The following is a 15671-nucleotide window of genomic DNA, read 5'->3' on the forward strand; positions in this document are numbered from 1 at the left end:
TTAACAAATTTATTTGCTCACCCCTGAAGATGTGAATTACACGAAAGCGCTTGGGAACTTCGTGTTTTCTTCTTTCCTTGTGGTTATCAGCATATACCTAGATCACGCGCACCTACAGTGATTTACTTGCATATATACATACACATACACACACATACATACATACATACATACATACATACAGCACCATCCCATCTATTATTAAAATAATAAACAACTCCTGATTTATGTACTGTACAGCCCTGTAAATGTATTCAATGCATATTATATCATTATGTCTAAATCAAATGTAGTCTGTATATTTTCAGCCACCGGCTGCAACTCTATTAATAAACCGTTTATTATTAATATTATTATTATTATTATTATTATTATTATTATTATTATTATTATTATTATTATTATATACGTCGGATTCATGATTCATGTACACAAAGAATGCATCATATTCATTGACACTATATATAGGTCAGATTCATGTGGGTAATGCCACTGTTCACTGCCATACAGGCAGAGGTTCGTACACAAAGAATGCATCATATTCATTGACACTATATATAGGTCAGATTCATGTGGGTAATGCCACTGTTCACTGCCATGCAGGACAGAGGTTCGTACACAAAGAAGGAAATACATCATATTCATTAGCACTATATATAGGTCAGTGGTTCACATACATTGGAGTCATATTCTAATTGAAGACTAATCAGTGCGGGCTAGCAAATTTGGATAAACAGCAAGAATGTCCTCAAGCACCCCTGATTCAATGTAGTAATTACAAAGTTCAAGATACAATAAGTCAGGTGGCCTGAAGTCTTTGACAGTGTCACATTCAATAATATAGTGTTCAAGTGTATGCTTTAGAGGTTTATCACAAAGTTTACATGCTGAGTGTTCCGGTATGGGTACAGCGTTACTAACTTGCCAGATGTGTCTGTATCCTAGCCTAATTCTGGCCACGACTACATCACATGTCTGGTTCTGTCCTTATGCTGGCCATACCGGTACCTCTTGTCACAAAATTTGTCATATTTACTAATGCTACAACTGCCAGGTCTCTGCATTTCTCACTTCTTCTAGATCAGAGTTCATGATTCTGACTTGAATGTTTTTAATTACAGCATTGGGCAGGCCAAGGTCACGGTCAACATTTTCTTTCTTACATGCCTCATTGGCCAGTCTATCAGCACGGTCATGATACCTGATTCCAACATGGGACGGAATCTACACAAATTTGATACGAAAGTTGTTCTCATTGGCAGTTATCACATTCCTTTTAATATCACATACAATTTTAGACACAGAGCCTGACGGGCTGTTCATTGATTTCAAAGCACTTTGAGAGTCACAGAATATCACCCCACCTCCATTTTCTTTGAGGTAGTCTGTGGCTAAGTAGATTCCAACAGCTTGCCAACACTTATAAGCAAAATAAAACTAGTGATAACCTTTTGGCATTCCTCAAAGCTAACAGAGAATTTCGTGAACTCAAAGGTCAGGTAAACCCCTATTGGGAACAATTCTTACAGGGGATTAATAGAACAACCACTCTAGCAGAAGTGTGGAACAAAATTGGAGCCATTACCAAGTCACCCACCCGAGTCCAGCTTCATCACAGCCCTGCAGAATATGCTGACATGCTATTAGACCAATGGTCTAGTGTGTCACAAATCACTTCCCTGCCTCCTGACATACAGCAATATCTTAACACCACACACATTAATAGGGGTTTCAATATTGAAATAGCCTGTTCCTCACCAGACCTTACCGACCAGTTTCCTATAACGCACCACGAACTAACAACAGCACTAATGAAAGGTGAGTCATCCTCCCCTGGTGAGGATGGCATAACCTATAACACCCTGAGATTGTTGAATGAGATCCCTAACCATCCACTGCTTGACCTGTATCAAATGAGCCTCACACAGGGTATTCTGCCTAAGACATGGACTCTGGAAACATAGTACCAATCCCTAAAGCTAATTCTCCAAACGTCAGGCCAATTCCACTCACATCCTGTATGTGTAAAGTCCTGGAAAGAGTTGTTCTAAACCGTCTCATGTTTCAAGTCAAAGACAAACTAGCCCCTAATCTGTATGGGTTCATGCCCGGGGGTAGCAACAGACATGCTTTGCAGATCAACGAACGTTCGCTCGCCTTACCCTGACGCTCTTGTAAATGGTATAAATATATAAATGAGTAAAATATGATATTCACCTGCTTAGGGCGTCATGATCCTATCCATCTTCATTCCGTAAACTGATCAACCTACAACAGATCGAAACGAGGTCCCCCACACTGCTTACGCCAGCCTGTAAAGTAGTCTACAGGTCACACAGGATCACAAAATGGGCTCTAGTCCACAAAATCCCCACGATAAAGATTCTATAGTTAAATATCTATTATAACACACAATGGCAAAACACACACACGTCCACTCCCGGTGTCGTGGTCAATGCATCGGTCAGAATCACGCGGGTGGGTGGGGTGCCAGGGAGGGAGGGCGGGCGGGCGCGTTCGATATGCGAATTCAAATCCAGCAGGTTCAAGGAAAGTCTAAATTGTTGAGTGCTCCCTTTAACACGGCACCTCCACCACCAGCCACTCACCGGCGTCAACTAGTGTCGCCCAGTTCCATCACTCCTCCCTCCTGTAGCCATCGATTGTTCCTTAATTTATCGTAGTGTGAAAGTAACACGTAGTAATAATAATCTGTATAAGTAACAACCCGTCATCTGCATAAGTAACAACACGCAGTAAGTAATAATGTGAGTACGTAACGACCCTGTAGACGACGACCCCTGGAACCCCCCCCCCCCAGGTCGACGACCACAGTGTTTAGAGCAGTTGAAATTCCCATTGGTTATTCTATGCAAGTGCTCTTAATTTGGGCCAAGGACTGACATTAACTGCTAATAATATCTTTCTAAATGTAAGGTCTGGGCAATGTTCGGGCACCCCAGCTAGTAATTATATAATCAAGTTGCTATTACTCGCCATCTTATTATTATATTATCACTAATACTAATACTTTCATTACGCCTATTACTCTCTATTTAGCATTATTATTATTATCACTATTCTCATTTAACAACATTATTGACTCATTATTATCATGATTCAACAGAACGTGGAGGTGGTGAGGACAGACACACACAAGGTCCAGGTCGCCACACTGCTATTGATTTATCGAGCGTCCACACTTCTTTATTCTCTTATAGATAGTTCCTGTTTCTTATCTCCGCCACATCTATTTCCAATCTGAACTCGCTCTGACTTTTGGCAACCTAAGGGAGTTACCAATCACGCCTGGTGTGGGAGAATCAGAGTGTCTAACTCGGCCAATCAACAGTGGCGTGGGAGTCAGCAACATATGTCTTGACCAATCAGAAGTGGTGTGGGAGCATGTCTTGGCCAATTAGCAGTGGCGAGGGTGAATCAGCAAGCATAAGTCTTAGCCAATGAGCAGTATGGTTTGCGGGGAAGGTGTAGTCAAGGAACCAAAGTATCAGGAGTTATGGCCCAAATAACAACGACGACGATTGACCACAGCAACACTGGTTGGTGGGTGGTAGCGGTAGTGTTAGTAGTACAGGGGAACGAGAGCATCGGCCCCAAAGCCGACAACAGTTGCAGATATTGACACTGAGGCAACAGTCACTGAATGCCGCATAGATATGTGGCTCAACTAACTCAACACAGCTAGGGTAGCTACTTATGTATTAGGATATTTAATTTTAATGTAATAAAATGGCGGCGAAGGTGTGGCTATTGGGGGAGGATGGAGGCCACGTTTTTTGAGGTGGTAGTGTTGGTAGTAGTGATGGTAGCAGTAGGGAGGAGCGCCATCTATAGAGACTCACTGGGGACAATAAACCCTTCGCCCCTCACCTGCAATTAACCTGATGTTATCGTTTTAAGTAATTAAGCTAACACACACACACACACACACACACACACACACACACACACACACACACACACACACACGGGTCTTATAAACACTATTGTACATTCACGGCGACTGGCAAAAACAACAACAGGATTCCCCGGAGACGAGGTAATGGGGTGAGGAGGTGTTAGCGGGACGAGACAGTGAAGAAGCAAAAGAGTTAAGGGCGTAGAAGCCTGAAGAGTCAGTGGTTTATGTCATCAAGTTATTGGAAGCTCCAACAACTCCCTGAATACGAATTCGTAACTTTCGACTTACAACAGGTACCTACTTTACTGCTAGGTGAACAGGGACTAATGGGGGCTAGGAAGTATGTCCAAACAGCTTCCACCGGCCCGGGAATCGAACCAGTGACATCTCGCTTGCGAGGCAAGAACGGTACCGCTTCTACCACCGGTCCCCCTTAACTCATGAGATATAAAGGCAAGCATGAACTTAGCATGCTTCCCTGGTGGGCGCTGTAAACGCTTCTGCGCTTCACTTTACACAAGGATGTAGGGGTGCTCCCCCAAAAAGGCAAAAGCAGGTGTTTCCGTCACGTAAACCAAGGTGTTGTCGATTCACATGTGTCGGCAGTGGCGGTGATGCTGCGTGGGACTTCTCGTTTGTTGTAGCTGGTGATTATGGGGAAGGGCAATTCCCACCTGGGGACAATTCTCACCTGGGGGCAATTCTCACCAGGGGGAAATTCTCACTTGGTGGCCAATTTTCACCTGGGGACTTGCCAAGGTTCAACAGCAACACCATCCCTTCCTCCTTTCCTTTCCTATTTTTCCTCCTCACCTCTTCTTCTTCCTTCCTTCCTTTATCCTCAACTTCTACCTTCTTGTTTTCCTCCTCCACCTCCACAAGCTCTATCTTCCAACCCCTCTTCCTCTTCTCTTCCCCCATCAATATCCTTCCTCCTCAATCTCCACCTCCCCCCAGGTCCCGTCTTCCCGGTGTCCCCACCCAAGACACTGTACCGGGGACACAGTCTACAGGCCCTGGTCAGAGCATCAGGTGGTGTACAGTATCAGTAGTGTCCCAGAAGGAGGAGGAAGGAAGAGGAAGGACTGAAAGGAAAAGAGAGAAAGAAAAGAAGAAAGGAAGAGGAAAGGAGAGAAAGAAAAGAAGAAAGGAAGAGGAAAGGAGAGAAAGAAAAGAAGAAAGAAAGAAGGAATAACACCACCTATCTCAGTGAACCATCTTCTGTAAACTAACATGCCACCACCACCACCACCACCACTACTTTCCTCCTAACACAAGCATACATATTCTCTCTCTCTTAAGTAAAAACCCCTCTGTTTTCCCGCAAAGATTAAAGACAGAAACAAAGAAAGAATGAAGCCAAGAATGAGGAACAAACAAGACTATTATGGAGTGTGTGTGTAAGTACAGTGTAGCTAAGAGACCCCGTGTTAGGTACTGCCGGAGGAGGAATGACACACTCAGTTACTGTACCAGTTCGACTTGGACAATGACGCTGTTTTAACTCCTCAAAACATATGACTGGAGAAGAGGAAATCATTAGGAAAGGCTAAGGCGCCGCTGTTACTTAATCACTGTGGCAGGCGCTCAAGCACTAACCCCTTAAACTCAAGCGTTAGTCAATACCCGTGGCCGATTATCTGTCGGAGAAATTATCAGAGCTGTCAGACCATCAGCCACCGGCATTCATAAACCCGGGTCATACAATCCTTCAGGTGGCGGTGAGGACGGGACCATAAGCACGTACTAATAATCCTTTAATTAACTATGGCGGGGAATAATTGGGTACTTGAGAGAGGCGATTTGAAGATTGAATGGTGATGGTGGTTGGTGCATTGGTGATGGTTAAGAGAAGTTGATGGTAGGAGAGTGGTTACTGGTGGGTAGATGGTGGTAGTTGGTGGGTGATGGTTGTGGTAGGAGTGTGGAAAGTTGTGGTTGATGAGTATTGGGGTATCAGGTGAGAGTAGATGGTGGTAGAACACACGAACACACACACACACACACACACACACACACCAGACTAAATACCCAAGATTTTCACATTTCCGTAATTTTGTAACGTCTGGTAATATATGTAAGGGGATTTTCCCGTGACTTAGCCCTGTGAAGGATTTGTGTGTCCGACCTGGATGTTTATTCTGATCGTAAACTGGGACCCGGAAGTGTGGGAACGACGGGGGGCTTTAACCTGCACGCGCGCACACACACACACACATACAGGCCCGCAAACGCACAGCAATAAAAAACAAATAAAAAACAAACTAAAAGAACGTGGCCGCCGACCCTACAAAACACGGACGGATAAACAGACAAGATAACTATACCCCCCCCCCCTCCTTCCTACATTTTAAACAAGGGGATAAAGAGGCCCATCTTCAGGAGGCAAGAAGGTCGTGGGTGAGCGTATACATGTATGCCGCCTTGTCCACCCACTACAGGAGCAGCACCAGAGCCCCCACCTGGCCCCGCGGATGAAGGACCAATTATTATCTTCTCCAGGCGGTACAGCTCAGCCCAGGGGCCCTCACCGTTGTTACAAAAGACAGGGCTGAGCCTCTTGGAAATAATCCCCATTGAGCTACAACACTGCTGAGGGACTCTCCTGGGAGGCTGTTGTTGTCCCCCCCTCCCACCACCTTCATCTCATCTACATTATGTCAGTAGTACAGCAGATGTCTCACCTTCTCACTAGTGGCTATGTTGATAACTCTCTCTCTCTCTCTCCAACCTTCACGTTAATACTGGGATATAACTCCCTTCCCTCCTTCCTATCCTAACTCCAAATAAGGGGAGGAAACGAGAGAGGGAGTAGGGAAGGGAGGGGACAGGAAGTAAGGGAGGGAGGGCGGTGAGGAGTAGAGGGATGGGAGAGGGAGTATGGGAGGGAGGGAGGGAAGGAAGGAGTGAGAGGCGGGCCAACACTACTATAGTCATTTCCACCGAGTCAATATTTGTTAAAGTTATTCCCAAAAGTTCTTACGACAGAGTCTAAGTGTAAATCGGACGCCATCTTGGGAGCCAGCTTCGTGTCGTAGCTTTTAAAAAGGACCAAGTAGCTGAGTCTTCACATCAGTAGTTAAGAAAGGAGTGAGAAAGGTTTTGTCATAGGTAACGTTAAACCACACTCAGGTCACGTGAACATTAGACACCCCAGCTTATTTCACCTTAAGCTGGGGATAGATTAGTGCCTTACCCAACAGTAAGAAGCAATGTTAATAAGAGAAAATTGCGTCAAAACTTACCTGAGACTATAGCAGCATGGCGTATTGCTACACCTTTGTCATATATTTGGATTCATCATATAACTTCCTGTCTTTAAAATGAAGGAAGGGAGGAAGGAAGGAAGGCGTAAGAGAGTCCCAGTGTGTCGTCGATGTCACTTCAAGTCTAACCTCTTTGATACGTTGCTGAAGTGAGTCATTTAGATTATGTTCTCAAGTACTCAGATGAAAACATTTCTGACGAACGATTTTTTTGTTACAAGTCTTAAAATAAACACCGATTCTTACAACCCCGTATACTAAAGGATAGGATAGGTTAGGTTAGGTTAAGGTTAGATTTGGTTATGGTTAGGTTTGGTTAAGGTTAGAGTTGGTTATGGTTAGGTTAGGTTTGGTTAAGGTTAGGTTTGGTTAAGGTTAGGTTAAGTTAAGGTTGGGTTAGAATTTCCCTCAATATTCAGATGTAAAATAGCGTATCTAAAAGGCATTCAAAGTCCTCTGAACCTCTAACACAACTGGACGTGTTTTGTTAACGTAAGAACCTCAGTCAGTCCGGAAGGTGGGATCTTTAGGTAACCTCAGGCTGACCCTCCATTGTTCGTCACTGTGAGAGATGAGGAGATTGTCCCTCCTTACGGCCCCGCCTGGCTGCCTCAACAAGATCCTCAGATAGAGCGGCTGGAGGGCACCTGAAGACACCGCCACCAACCACACCACTGGGTTCTATTTTACTAAACCAATAAAAAACCCTCAATACGGTTTCAGGTTATGACGTCACCACCATAAAATATATACCCTTCCCTGTATCATGACGTCACTCTACAAAATATCTACCTTTACCTGTATCATGACGTCACTCTACAAAATATCTACCCTTACCTGTATCATGACGTCACTCTACAAAATACCTATCATTGCCTGTATCATGACGTCCTTCTACAAAATACCTATCATTGCCTGTATCATGACGTCACTCTACAAAATACCTATCATTGCCTGTAGCATGACGTCACTCTACATAAAACTACACCTAACCCCCCTCACCCTGGACCTCATTAAAACGACCCACGTCCAAGTCAGGTAATTAATCGTACATGATCAGTTGCCTCTGAAGATGTCTTGAATAAAGACGAAAGCTAAGGTGCTCCATTGTTTCCCTTTTTCCTGAGCGATTTTACCATGATCTTTATAAGGTGAAGTGAGAAGGTGAGATGAAGTTAGATGAGATGAGGTGAAGCGAGGTGAAGCGAGGTGAGGTGAGGTGAGGTCTGTCTGGTTCAGGGGTTACGATAGCTTCAGTGTGGTAGCCGCCCGAGACCTTAAGTCAATATGTCGGAGTGCTCTTGATGTGTGACGTCATATAACCAACACGGGAACCAGCTAATCAGATCAATCTACCTTCAATGTTCCCCCTTTAACTGCTGATACAACAACACATCTAAACAACCAAAAACAACAATGCTAAGAGGACAAAATGGCGTTGATATTCCAGTGAGACTATACATTAACTATTGGTTGTTGCTTTCGTCCGGAGTTAAAGGAATAGTTCAACTTAGTGTGTGTGTGTGTGTGTGTGTGTGTGTGTGTCCAGGATTCCGCGCCAAGCTGGGGTGTAAACAGACGAGGGAGGATTCCTTTCTCTGTGTCCCTCCGGTGGGTGATGTCATTAAACCATACTTAAGCTTTGAACGTTTCTCTCATATCCCGGGTGTTGCTGCCGTACAGGGATGGTTACCTTATGTAGTGTAATAGAGGAAACCTTACTGTATGTAGCAGAAAACTCTTGGGGGGTTCTGTTAGGTATCGTTGGTTCCTTTAGACTATTAAGTGGAGGGGAGGAGGGCCATACCGCTCACTTTCAACAACAACAATCAGGTACTGTAAGTTACCTACGGATCTAAGATCTCTCAATGCAACCTTACCATACAATCTGAGGGTATTGTATGGGTTTAAATCACAGACGGGGGAAGGATGGAAGAGGGAGAGAAGGAAGGAAGGAAAGAGGAGGGGAAGAGATGGAGGAGGGTAGGTAGATTCAAGGAAGTACCCCATTAAAGAGCTATCGAATGGAAAAATAAAACTGAGAGAAAAAATAAAACCTTTGTGCTTTCCTCCTGTGAATTTGTAATACACGAAAAAGTTAAGAGAGAGTGTCTAGGAGCGGTTCTACATCAACGTAGACAAGTTAATGGTTCTAACTAAGACTGTCTCATGGTTTCAGATCTACGGTTAACTGAGGAGTGATGATTCATTGGTTCGTAAGTACATTGGTTAGATAATTTATTGATCCGAAAATTTATTGGTCTAAAAGTACGTTAGTTCTTGTGTTGGTTCCTGAACGATCAATAATATTCGAAGATGAAATTGTTAAAATTGTATACATTTTAAATGAACGGACGATGGCGTTACCCAGACTGTATTATTCCTTGTTAAATAGTCAAATCAAAATGTTATAATACTCTGCACATTACGAGTCTTATGCTGGTATAGAAGGGAACCTGGGACATGCAGAGTTCACAGTCCCTCAACACACGATAATGGCCTCCTCACACCCCATAAGTCGATAATAGAACCCATATTACAGTGATGTATCTGTCTACATTATCATCTACATAGTGAATATATTCTACCCAAAAATACATATAAATACGAGAATATGATCCTAGATATGAGTGAGGGAAGAGCTGCCTCACACTCGCCAGGCTTAAGTCACCCCCGCAACTCCAGCCTCTACCTTTTCCCGCCAACTGTCTCTGAATTTACGCGCCTACTTAGTCTCCCTCGTTCTCTTCCACTATTTCTCTAACTGAAAGACTAAAATTAAAACAAATATCATCAATGATAATATTAATCCGGGAGATATTAAATGCCTGGCCACAGCATTACGGAGGTTTTGGAATGGTCAAGGCAGTCTCACCCAAAATTGTATATATCGATGTTAATTTCATAATTTTCAATGTATCTCTAGCATCGACTTCAAACATCAAGTATTAAAGAAAAAATATTATGTTTATACATACATAGAGGCTCTCCAAATATAAAACTAATCAATAATAAATCTCAGTATGATATGACTGGAATAAACAGTTCACTGCCCAACGCCGCTTTGAAGACTGAACAAAAGTTTTCTTCTTCAGTTTAAGTTGAAATTTGTGAGGGCATGATCCACCTGTAGCTGCGGGGAGGGAGGAAGAACTTACCCGTGGGCTGGTGCCGTGGGCTTCATGGTTGGGCGTGAAGGGCGTGGGCGTGGGGGAGCAGTATTAAGTGTGCCTCACGGAAGCCAATACGTGGAGTAAACACAGAGGACCCGGTGTGGAGGCTGGCCACGTCTCTTGTGGGAGAGGCTGACGCACACCTACCCCTCTCCCTCAAGGATACGCACGCGCTCACTCACTCTCCCCTCCACTCACACACACACACACACACACACATAGATACATACACGCGACTGCCATTCTCTACTCTCCCATACACACACACATATTCACCTCCTCCACTCATACACATACTTATACGTACACACACACAGTACACGCACTTGTCACTCTCTACTCTCCCATACCTTCACCCTCTTAACACACACTTGACAGCTTATATCAACATTAACAAGAGCATCACACCAAGAATTATTACCGCACTAATCAAATCACACTGGCCAACATTAACAAGAGAATCCAGCAAGTTTCCCAGAGTCCCGTAAGTTTTGTATAGGTGACTTAGTGAAACCAGAATCTGTAAACACTCTACTATGGGCGTTGTATCGAGGCATCTTTCTATCGAGTCCATTGCAAGACTAAGCATTTCTTGTGACCTATGACCACTGTAAGTACAAAAATACGTACGTTTTAATACTACTTACTTCAGCCGACTACCGTGATAGCTTTACACCAAATCCCACCTATATAGTGTTTCAATTACGGTTAGGTTAGGTTATGAGATTAGGGGATTAGGTTAAGAGAGTCCAATCATAGTTAATTGTGTGGAAGAGGAAGGAGGAGGAGGAGGAGAAACAATAGGTGTTTTGTACGCCGAGGGGGGAGACTAATTAAACTTTGACCTACTGTATACGTTTCCGCTCCTTACCCACCTCTTCAAAACTAATAATCACACACACACACACACACAAACACACACACACACACACACACTTTCCCATACTAGTAACCAGAGATCGACCTCACCCCTGGGCCGTATAGGAAACACCCGCTGCCGCCTCGTCACTAAACTCTCCACAAAATACCTGTATATTTTCCACGGCTTGTCCTCTGTACCGCGGAGCTACGACACACCATGAGTCTCCAGGGTGGTGTGTGCTGTCCTACCACCCCAGCCACTCGTTTATATCCTTACCGACGGAGGAGGATAAATACTATAGGCAGTGTAGTGGGGCGAGAGCAGCAGACGTGTTAGGTGATGTGGGAGGAGGTGAGGCCAAGCTCGACCTTCACCTTGGGGGGAGGGGGGAAGAAGACACTTGTACTTCCTGTGAATATAAACGTGACTTTAACACTCCTTTAGACGACCTTTCGGGTGGGGAGGGTTGCCAAGAGCTCTGATTAATTACTCTCTTCTTCAGGTTAAATACTCGTGTGATCTTATTTATTGTTATTGATTTTCTAGTTATTATCAATGTGTTCATGTTCCACCCAACAAATACACAGATCCATCACAAACGTTCCATTCAACAAGTAAATCCTTCGCAAACGTTCCATCCAACAACAAGTAGATCCATCACAAACGTTCCACCCAACAAATAAATCCATCACAAACGTTCCACCCAACAAGAAGTAAATCCATCACAAACGTTCCACCCAACACCTATTCCATTGCCTCAGGACGACGAAACCAGCTCAAGAAAACTTTGGCGAAGAATTCCCCCGGTGCGACTATCACCTGTTTGAAGCGGCCGCCCTCCGCTTCCACCTGTCACACACCTGAGCCAAAAACCCGTGATCAGATAATTAGTTTTGGTGGAGAGGAAGGGGAGGGGGGAAGAAACGGCTCACACAATCACCACCTGTAGAGCCCCACCGACCGCTAGAGAGGGGAAGACTCAGACCGGAAGGTAGAAAAAGGGATAGAGGGAGGGGAGGTAGAGATAGAGAGGAAGGTAAAAAATTGGAAAGTTTGGGGTGGATGGTACGGTGGAAGAGAGGGAGGGGAGAGAGGTAGAGAGGGGAGGAGGTAAAGGGTGTTGAGAGAGAGAGAGAGAGAGAGAGAGAGAGAGAGAGAGATAAAAATATGGAAATCAAAACAATAAAACAAAGAAAAACTCATTAAAACACGTAAATTAAAAAATAGAAAAACATGGAGCCCAGCCATTGTTTTCAACCCCCCAGCTCATTATCCTGGGTGGCTCAAGTATGCATCACAGTCTCCTTCCTTTAAAAACTAATTAAAAATTGTTGTTTTTCTTTTACCTCGCTAAATCGCGTCATTTCCCCCATAGTTAACAATCCGACCGACCCTCCGCGCTGCCAGATGAACAATAATCACCCTCGAGGCACGGTAGATGACCCCATGTGGTAACTGGTCATTGTGTTATGCAGGAGAGGATCCAAGGGGGCCGGACCCCCCCCCCCCTTTTTCACCAGAAAATTACAATACTAGCCAATCACAATGCATCATTTTAACAAAACAGTATTTTGATTGGTTAGACACAAATCTAAACGTTCAAGAGACCTAAATATCAAACTTATATCTAATATTATGATCTAGTTTCACACAAAACGGCTCTTTAAATATTTATTTTTGTTTTAGTCCTTAAAATAAACATTCTTAAAATTTCTCATCCTTAATTCATCAGATAATTTGCATAATACATCAACAGCACGTGACCTTCAATATTTTTTCCCTCATCACAGTGTTCTATTACAAGTGCGTGCTTAGTAAGTTATCTTAAGGTAGATAATATGACTCAGTGTGGTAAGGAGCCCAGTGCCTTTCCTCTCACCAGGTATGAGCAGGTAGAATATGGCCTACGGGGGATAAAAGGTCGTTCATACCTCACTGTGTAATTTTGTAAAGGATGTCAGCTTATCACAGGTGCTCCCTCTCTCCCATCTCATCCTCTTCCCTTTCTCTCATACCCCCTCTTCCTCCCCCCTTTCCCCCATGCATCTTCTCCTCCTTCTCTTCTACCTTTTTTATCCCATCTCATCCTCCTCTTCAATCTCGTTCCTCTTACATCTTTTTCTCTTCTCCCATCACCCCCTCTTCCTTCTTCTCTTCTCCCATCTCCCCCTCCTTCTCCTCTTCCTCGTCCAACACCTCGCCCTGAACGTAATGCCAGCGCGCGTAAACTGAGGCAGATGACCCGTGGAGGCCTCACCTGTTGACACCTAGTGATGGGGACGCTAATTAGCCCAGGTGGTCACGTTGACACACCACTCTGCTCCCTGCCACAAGCACCGTCACATCCATCTACCCCCCCCCCCCAGTAAAATGTAGGAAAGGTAGGTGGCCAGTGTAAAATCATTTCCTAAAAACCTGAGACACGAATTTTGTTTCTCACTTCATTTCTCACTCACACACACACACACACACACACTCTCTCTTTATTTACAGTATGCAAGTTTAGTCAGCCCCAGCCAGCCTTTCCTAACTTGACTGATTTATGTTTTTGTTTTTTATTGTTAATGAGGGATAGTTTGTTTTCAAGTTCGGATTAAGGCAAGCAATGATCAATTAAGTCTTAGTCATCTTTGTTTATCAGTTGATCTGGTTCTAACTGCAGGAGCTTGTCAGTGACCCCTTTCTCTGACCCCCTTCCAGGATAAGACAGACAGAGCTTCCTAGTACAGTAGGGTGGAATAGATGAACGTGACCCCTGGTAGACTATAATACAGGTCCCCCATAGCATAACGTGGTGTGCAGAGTACCCAGACGAGGCTCCCAACTTATGTAGAAAAACTTGATGTCGACCCTTGTACAGTAAACGGGAAAGGCCTCCTGCGTGTGGTGGAAGAAAAAATTAAAACGTGGGTTCCTATCTGAGGTAAGAGGGGAAAGGGGGGTAGGGTGAGGCGGCCATGTACCACTTCCTCCCCTTCCCCAGGAGCAGTCGGTGCGTGGAACACTTTTTCAGGGGGCGAATGGGTCCCACTTCCTTAAGGAACAGGAGGCGAGAGGTTCCCACTTCCTCAGAGACAATAGGCGAACGGTTCCCACTTCCCCAGGGGGCAAGAGGCGAACGGGCAGCCCCACTCCTCGGAAGTAGGCGAGCATCGGACAGGTAACTTTAAGGTAGGGGTTTTAAAGCGATACAACCTTTGCCCTCTTTTTATCCCCAGGAGGTAACGCTTCCTCATTCACCACCGAAGATTGAGGGGGTGTTAGTTGACCTCGGTCTGCTTGTGTTGCTGTGTTTATTATTAATTTCTGGCCGTGGCCTTGGTGTTGTTGATACCATGGCAAATTACCAATATTGCATGATGGTAAGGTTGCTGGTGCTGTAACCACACACCTCTCTCTCTCTCTCTCTCTTTCGGATCCCACTCTTTCCACCTTTCTCTCGTGTAGTATCAGCAAGAGATACCTGGGAGACAGGTCAGGCAGGTGGTGGACAGGTGGAGAACACCAGCGACACGCGTCTACCTCCCAGGTGCTGAGTGACACATTCTACCTGTACACATATATAAATAATATACCTTCATTTTCGAATCATCTGAAGATTAAACACCCCATCTTATTTCACCCGAAGATTAACCACAGCAACGTTACCTGGACGGGTTAGATTAAGTTGAGTTAGGTTAGGTTAGTAGGATAGATTAGGTTAAGATAGTGTCAGGCTATGTCAGGCTAGGTTAAGCTAAGTTAGGATAGATAAGTATTAGGGTGGTTAATATTCAGGTGAAATAAACTGTGGTGTGTAATCTTCAGGATATCCCATTTTTCATCGTTTCGTACTCTTCTTTATATACATTTTTTCCTAGCCCAATACTCCTACCCTTGTCTACGCCCTCCGCCTCCCCCACACCTATTTCACTACTGTCAGGTTCTCACACATCAGGGAACCAGTGTTGTGATGTGCCTCCACTCTGCAGGTCCGGCCAGCGTCCTCCATCAGTCCCGCCTCAATAAACAAGTCAGTCTTTCTTTTATATTAGAAAAAGAAAGAAAAATCTCCCCTTTCCTTATTATTTTCATGCCTGATCCCTCCCTCCTTCATTCACATCTTCCTCCTTCTTCCTACCCATCCACACCTTCCTTTTTCTTCATCCTTTCTCCCCAGTCCCCATCCATCTCCTCCTTCCTCCTCCACATCCATCCCCTCCTTCATCCAGCCCATCCTACCTCATCCCCCACCCTCCACCTCGACGGTATTAAAAGTCCACGGGTTACTGCAGGCCATTGTTGAAGACCAGGAAGCTGAATTTGAAGTTATCAACAGAACCAAATCTCTCTTCATTGATTCGTCATATCGTCAGCGGTAGGTACGTCCCCACCTCCCCCTTTTTCCTCCCATGTACGCACAACTACTGGGCCACATCTTGCCAACACACTCACTGGCATATATTCTA

At 44.5% G+C, this 15671-nt stretch overlaps 1 protein-coding gene across 1 annotated transcript in view; it reads right to left on the reverse strand.

Annotated features, from left to right (window-relative positions):
• LOC121876668 (sodium- and chloride-dependent GABA transporter 1-like) overlaps window positions 1-10450 on the reverse strand; it is an 81434-nt gene extending 70984 nt beyond the window's left edge. The window contains exon 1 of the mRNA XM_042382007.1: window positions 10347-10450. The gene's annotated coding sequence lies outside the window, so the exon portion shown is untranslated. The remainder of the gene's footprint in view (window positions 1-10346) is intronic.
• Window positions 10451-15671: the final 5221 nt, after the last annotated feature.

This window comes from Homarus americanus, unplaced genomic scaffold, assembly GCF_018991925.1.
Source record: "Homarus americanus isolate GMGI-L3 unplaced genomic scaffold, GMGI_Hamer_2.0 scaffold28, whole genome shotgun sequence".
Taxonomy (NCBI): Eukaryota; Metazoa; Arthropoda; class Malacostraca; order Decapoda; family Nephropidae; genus Homarus; species Homarus americanus.